Source organism: Oncorhynchus kisutch, unplaced genomic scaffold, assembly GCF_002021735.2.
Source record: "Oncorhynchus kisutch isolate 150728-3 unplaced genomic scaffold, Okis_V2 Okis02a-Okis13b_hom, whole genome shotgun sequence".
NCBI classification, from domain to species: Eukaryota; Metazoa; Chordata; class Actinopteri; order Salmoniformes; family Salmonidae; genus Oncorhynchus; species Oncorhynchus kisutch.
The window spans coordinates 4408121-4414120 of NW_022261979.1; positions in this window are offsets into that span (position 1 = coordinate 4408121).

Consider the following 6000-nt stretch of genomic DNA (forward strand, 5'->3'; position numbering starts at 1 on the left):
GTATCCACCCCTGAGTTTACTGCCAACTCGTGAACTAGGGTGTGTAAACCAGACAAGGCCTTGGTCACTGATCCATCCGAAACTGTATCCCCGGAGTCCAAATTACCTCCATACACTCAGCCAGCAAACATCCAAGACTATTCTATTCTGCCAAACCATTCATTACATCTCTGATATAATTGGTGAAGCGCTGTGGATTTTTAATAGATATAATTGATACAATCCACATTCTCATTGAGAGTGGACCATCAAAAATACATGACTCTAATCCTGCCAGGATCTAATTTATAGCTTTAGATCTCATCTGCCCCCCGTGGAACCACAATATTATTAATACAAACCCTATCATCAAAAGACCCAGTCGGAGTACTTCTTTTCTCCTGTTTATTCAACATCATGTCATGGTGTTGAATGAGTGTTAAAGGCATTCTCAAATGTACCAGTACACATACCACTGTCCAATTAGCCAGTAATACTCGGCCATCACGTCATTCCCACACATCTTACTGAAATCCCCAGTCTCAACCAGCCTGCCAAATCACTCATTGGTCGCATCAGAAGTAACATTATCTGTCCTAATGCAATACTGATTTCCCCCACATATTTCTCAGAAGTACTATACTGAATCAAACAGTAAACAGTCTCCCTTTGCCTCTGTGAAAGGAGGAAGCTCAGATTTCAGAGGAACATGTGGATATAAATAGTGCAAATCCATACAACTTATTATCTGGCTTTCCTGCTTCCATGAATAGCTTTACCATACAGGCTGTTCCCTTAGGTGAATAATTCCATTTCTGAACTATCCACACCGGCTCTTGGCTCTGGACAACTCCACAGTCAGTATCTGCTTTGTCAGGGACTCTGCTTGTATTCTGCTGACTATAGGGCAATCAGCTGCTCTAACTTTTTCTACCTGGAATGCACTAGGTTATCAACTGAAACCCTTACTTTCACTACACTCCATCTCCTTTCATGCTGGGTATGTAGATTTATGTAGCCTCTCACATGATGTGAGCTATAACTGGTTTTCATGAACTACACAGGGACTTGCATAGATGTCTTCCATAATAGCTACTCTTAGTCCTGAACTGCCAAGGAGTCAGAGGCACCACTTGGTCTACATAGAACTCCACTGAGACATCCTTCCCTATCCTACTCTCACTTCCTGTTTATCCAGATCAAGTGATCTCTTATGCTTGGTTAATACTAATTCCTCCTTGTTTAACTATGTCAATATTACCCCCTTCTCGCTGTTCATGGTGTATCAGGAATATGGTCAGGAATTAGGTCCCCCAACCATACAGTTTAGGATGGACAGCTCACCTATAAAGCCCCACCCTCTTCCAGAAAACACATCATTAGCAAGAGTCAGACACATTTTTACTTCTATGAACAAGAACAGGGAGGAAATGACAGGTAAGGTAATATTCATTCGAGAGATGGCCCCCAGAATTCTGTTAATTCCAGTTCTCCTCTCGAACACTGTTATTGTTCGACAGTGTCATGGGTGTCCTACCCTCCCGCAGTGTGATATGAATCCGGGTAGTTCTTTCTGCTAGCTGTCACCAGGAGTCCTTGGTATGGCCCCCCCCCCAACAGGCCTCAGGGACTGGATTGAGTGACTTCACCTGTAATTCACCTGTAGTGCATAAAATCTTGGACATACAGGTTTGGTTAACAAACAGTTTCTCATTTGTTCTATCTGATTATATCTTTAACTTCTATACCTACTTGTTAGCTTTTTTTTCTTTTTTTCCCATTTATTATCCAGTAGTCACATCCTATCCTAGAACACAATTTACCCATCCCCCCTTTGTTACCTGGCTCTGCCCAGGTAACAACCTTGCCTACTCTAAACAATGACTTAAGTAAGATCAGTAAATTATCCTTATGTCTGACATCATCATGTAGGAGCACCCCTTTCATTTTCCACATGTCCAATTCTACCTTGGGCATCCATTCATGTCAATCCTGTACCAATTCTCTGTCAAGTGTCTTATCTGCTTTAAGAAGTATCTGTGCTACTTATATATTTTCTTAAATATATATATTTACCGATTTAAACAGTAACCCTTTTCTCTCCTATCTCTCAAATACCACTAAGCTTCTCACTGTTTGACTTTATCTAAAATCATTGATTTTAGAAAAAACATGTCTATGAGTGGCAATCTCTAAAGTCCTTACTATAGAAAGAGTTTTGCAACAAAAGCTGAGTTTCTTACTGGACAAATTCAGGTAGGTCCCTCGTTGTTTTGTCCCGTTTGGTTCGTAGTTAATACACCCCAGATGTGAGGTTTCTGTCTTGTCAACCCACAGGTGTCTGTGAAGGAGAACAGCAGTCTGCTCAATGACAGCAGTGTGTCTCTGGAGATTCCTGCCCATACTGTCATCACTTACTGCGTTATTGAGATAGAGATCAAACTCAATGGACACTATGGTGAAGGAGCATATGCTTTTATTTTCCAGTTTCTCAGGCAACAACACATGTTTTAAACTGTCAACCCTCACCTGGACCCATAATCAGACCATGTAGGTTGTATATTACAAAGCCTTATCAAGTGCATGGTCTCTGTTAATGTTCAGTATGTCCAATGTATTTGAATGCGTGTCTGTATTAATAGGCTCATACTACTGTCTCCTTGTCTTGTCCTCAGAGCTGTGCCTAATGTCCCACACTCTTGGGGGGCTTGAGGTGGAAGCTGCCTGTTAAGAAGAGCGTAATGGGGGTCTGGCACCCGCGACGACACCCCAAAGAAAAGCTGCTTTCAGAGAGGTAACAAGACCAATGAAAGAAGGCAGTGTTTCCTTTGGCTTTTTCCCTTCAATGGAGCCCTATGGACCCGTCAAAAGTAGTGCACTATATAGGGAATAGGGCTCTGGTCTAAAGTAGTGCACTATATAGGGAATAGGGCTCTGGTCTAAAGTAGTGCACTATATAGGGAATAGGGCTCTGGTCTAAAGTAGTGCACTATATAGGGAATAGGGCTCTGGTCTAAAGTAGTGCACTATATAGGGAATAGGGCTCTGGTCTAAAGTAGTGCACTATATAGGGAATAGGGCTCTGGTCTAAAGTAGTGCACTATATAGGGAATAGGGCTCTGGTCTAAAGTAGTGCACTATATAGGGAATAGGGCTCTGGTCTAAAGTAGTGCACTATATAGGGAATAGGGCTCTGGTCTAAAGTAGTGCACTATATTGGGAATAGGGCTCTGGTCTAAAGTAGTGCACTATATAGGGAATAGGCTTGGAATAGTAGAATACACAAGGTGCAATTTCGAAATGTGGTTTTGCATCAGCAGTCTTCTTCTTATTTCAGTCACTGACAGTCACTTACCCATGTCAGCAAACATGTTTTTGATTAGTCAATTAGTCTAGCCAGCTATCTAAACTTGTAGTAATCATGGTCTGAATTACCGACCAGGGGGCCATCATTGATTTAGCATGGGCAACTGAGAAAATCAAATTGGTACAATTTCAGGCCAAGTGACAAACATTAATGCAGACACTAGTGATGTGTGAACATCTGGGTCTGGGTAGATGAGATGTAGTCATTGTTTGTGGGCATCTGTAATTTGTTGTTCGTATATATACGCTTCCTATCTGGAAGTGGAATAAAAAAATAATAATAATATAATGAAATAATATATGAATAATAATGAAAACAAATAAATATATACATAGTACCAGTCAAAAGTTTGGACACACCTACTCATTCCAGGGTTTTTCTATATTTGTACTTTGTAGAATAATAGTGAAGACGTCAAAACTATGAAATAACACATTTGGAATCATGTAGTAATCAAAAAGGTGTTAAAGAAATCTAAATCTATGTTATATTGGGGGCACTGCCCTGGGGCATTGGGATATTTTTTTAAACCATGGGAAAGAGTGCCTCCTACTGGCCCTCCAACACCACTTCCAGCACTATCTGGTCTCCCATCCAGGGAATGACCAGGACAGGAGTCCTGCTAGCTAGCACAGTGTCTCCCTGCCTGCTGTGTTCCAAAGTCCTGCTAGCTAACTAGCTAGCTAGCACACAGTTTTGCCCTGCCTGATGTGTACCGGAGTCCTGCTAGCTAGCACACAGTGTCGCCCTGTCTGCTGTGTACCGGAGTCCTACTAGCTAGCACACAGTGTCTCCCTGCCTGCTGTGTTCCAGAGTGTTCCACAGTTTTGCCCGGCCTGATGTGTACCGGAGTCCTCCTTAGTAGCTAGCGGGAGGCATGGGTGACACCGGTTGACAGTGTTCTTCGCTCCCGCCTGCAGAACATCTGTCCTCACCGTCGCTAACCGAACTGCGGGGAAAACACTGCCAGACAGGCACAGGACACTGTCTACTGTTGTCTCCGCTTCCCACTAGTTTTTCCGATACACAGCGGGCAGGAGGCTGGGGCATCACTGTTCTAGCTAGCTTGCGACACCATGAGCTAGTTAGCTTGCTAGTTATCTAATTAGCTAGCACACGGTGTCACCCCAAGCCTTACGCTTGCTGTTTACCGGAATCCTCCACGGACTAGCTAGTTAGCACACAGTGTCCTTCGCTCATGCCTGCCAAACACCTGCCCTCGCCATCATTAAACTTGTTATGGCAAGGTTCCAAGGGAACACCTCCTCCCATTCAGCTGAAAAATAAAATATTATTTAAAAATATTTAACTTTCACACATTAACAAGTCCAATACAGCAAATGAACGATAAACATCTTGTTAATCTACCCATCGTGTCCGATTTTTATAATGTTTTACAGCGAAAACACAACATATATTTATGTTAGATGACCACCAAATTCAAAAACACACACAGCCATTTTTCCCAGTCACAAAAGCAGAAATATAGATAAAATGAATCACTAACCTTTGATTATCTCTATCAGATGACACTCATAGCACATCATGTTGCACATGTATTGTGTGTTTTGTTCGATAATGTGCATATATATATATATATATATATATATATATAAATCTCAGTTTACATTGGCGTGTTACGTGCAGTAATGTTTTGATTCCAAAACATTTGGTGATTTTGCGGAAATACTCACAATAAACATTGATAAAAGATGCAAGTGTTATTCACAGAATTAAAGATAAACGTATCCTCTATGCAACCGCTGTGTCAGATTTTTTTTAAACTTTACGGAAAAAGAATCATCTGAGAACAGCGCTCAGAACCCAAAGAAATAGCCGCCATTTTGACGTCAACAGAAGCTACAAAAAACACTATAAATATTCACTTACATTTGAATATCTTCATCAGAAGGCAGTTCCAGGAATCTCAGTTCGACAATAAATGACTGATTTGTTCCATAAAGCCCACCATTTAGCCACTTCTTGTTAGCTTGTTCAGCCCAGCATTCAATCCTCAAAAAGCACGAGAAATTCCTCCAGACAAACTCAAAAAGTTCCGTTACAGGTCGTAGAAACAAGTCAAATGATGTATGCAATCCATATTTAGGATGTTTTAAACATTAATCAGCAATAAGGTTCCAACCGGAGAATTTCATTATCTGAAGAAACGCATTGGAAAGCAAGAACACTCTCTCGTGACCGAGCGCAATGAGACCGAGGCTTTCTGCCTGACCACTCAGTAAAAGAGCTATTATGAGCCCCTCCTTTATAGTAGAATCATACAACCAGAATCTAAAGACGGTGACATCTTGTGGAAGCCCTAGGAAGTGCATGCTCATCCATATCTAAGATGGACATCAAATGGCACTGTTTTCAAAATTGAGTTCTCACTTCCTGTTTGGATTTCTTCTCAGGTTTTTGTTCTGTTATACTCACAGACATAATTCAAACCGTTTTAGAAACTTCAGAGTGTTTTCCATCCACCAGTAATAATAATATGCATATATTCCCATCTGGGAAAGAGTAGGAGGTGGTTTACTCTGGGCATGCCTTTCATCCAAAAGTGAAAATGATGCCCCCTAGCCCCAACAGGTTTTAACAGGAAAAACAGTGCCTGACAGGCGTGAGCGATTAGTCATATAAAGTACATTAGT